Here is a 1,780-nt window from a genome sequence, read left to right on the forward strand (position 1 = left end):
GCATGCAAGGCAAGTGCTCTACCACTGAGCCACCTTCCCAGCCCCTCTTCTTTCTTCTTCTTCCCCAAAATGGGACCCAGGAGCAGGGCACCGGTGGCTCACGTCTGAGATCTGAGGATCTTGGTTCAAAGCCAGCCCAGGCAGAAAAGTCTGTAAGACTCTTATTTCCACCAGATGTGACACTGTGGCTCAACAGGTAGAGAGCTAGCCTTGAGCTGAAGAACTGAGAGACAGCACCCAGGCCCAGAGTTCAAGCCCCAGGACCAACACACACACAAGAATGGAGAATGGGACCCAGGGCTTTGCGAATGTTGGGCAGACTGTCCACCTTGAAGCTACACCCCAGCCCCAAATCCCAGCTTTAAAGGGGTGCACTGTAGGGTAATGAATTATACTTGGGAATGCAAGCTTCTCCAGTCAAAGGCAGTAAAACTTCCCATTTACCTGTGCGGGTGGAGGCCCTGCCCCTCCCCCACTCAGCTCCACTCCCAGAGGCCCAGGGGGTCCCCACCACCCAGAATCCCCAAACCATACCATCTCCTGCCTTTGTCTCCTCATTGCTCTGCTCAGTGCCTCTCCCCCTCCCTCCCTCCCTCCCTCCCTGCCTCCCTCCTCTCCTGATCAAAAATCCAAAGTCTTCAGAGGTTCTGTTGTGATTCAAGGTCACAGGGCTTTGACAAGGTGGTCGGACCCCCAGCCCCCCCAGCCGCCTCCACGGGCCTGCCGCCCCCTCCCATCCTGCTGCTGCTGCCCCTCTTCTCTCCTGGAGGTGGGGGAAGGGGGGCCAGCCCCAGGAGAAGCCAGCTCAAAGGACCCGGAAAGTCAAACGGCGTTTGATTCCGCCTGGGGGTCCCTAATTGCTATTCCGGCCACGGCATGTAATTAGAAGCCCCTTTCAAATATTTATACCGCAGACGCCTGTATTTATCCGACAGGGCTGGGGTTTGATGAGATCTGTCACCGGCTCCTCCACAGCCTTGAACTGTCGTGTGGCTGACAGAAAACAAGACAATTACCCCTGCCGTGCTCCCTGGGGGGCCCGGGGACAGCGTCACTGATCTGAGTGAGGGGCCCAAGGACAATGGGGGACATGGGGTGAGGAGGGAAGATCCAGTTCAACAGGTCCGAATTAGGGGGACACGGCTGGCTGCACAGAAAAGGTGAGCCAGGACCCGGACTGCTCAGGGCCTTTGGCCCTTCCTGGCTCCAGGCCTCAGTTTCCCCTTTTAGAAAACAGAGCAAGTACGGGACAGAAGATAGATTACTGCTGATTCCATGTGAGGATTCTAGGGGCTCCCCAAGCCAGTCCTTGGCATGGTTGTCCAGACACCTCCTGCCCCTCTATGCCTGTTTTCCAGTCCCCACAACAAGGAACTGGGGGCGTAACTCCCTTCCTCAGGGAAGGGAGCCCTTCCTCAAGGTCTTAACTATTCCAAGTCCTATTTGTCAGCTCAGGAAACAGGCATCCAAATTCACCACCCCCCTCCCCCCCACCCGGTTCTCCTGGGGAGGGGATGACTCCAGGCAGTGCTAGGGGTGGGTGCGCACCCCCCTCCTCTCCCATCCCCCTCACAGCTGCCGCCACTGAAAGGCAGCCAGGCCGGGCCCTCCCTTGGGTCCCCCTCGTCGCCCCCACCCCCACCCCACAAAGGGACAGATGCTGTGGCCACCAAACACGGGATGTCACCCTCCCTGCCCGCCCGCCAGCTGCCCCTGCCCTGCCCACCCCAGTCCGGGCGGGGGGTGGGGGGGGAGGATACAGAGGAGGGGGGAAAGGGGG

This window comes from Dipodomys ordii, unplaced genomic scaffold (genome assembly GCF_000151885.1).
Source record: "Dipodomys ordii isolate 6190 unplaced genomic scaffold, Dord_2.0 Scaffold64, whole genome shotgun sequence".
In the NCBI taxonomy this organism is placed as follows: Eukaryota; Metazoa; Chordata; class Mammalia; order Rodentia; family Heteromyidae; genus Dipodomys; species Dipodomys ordii.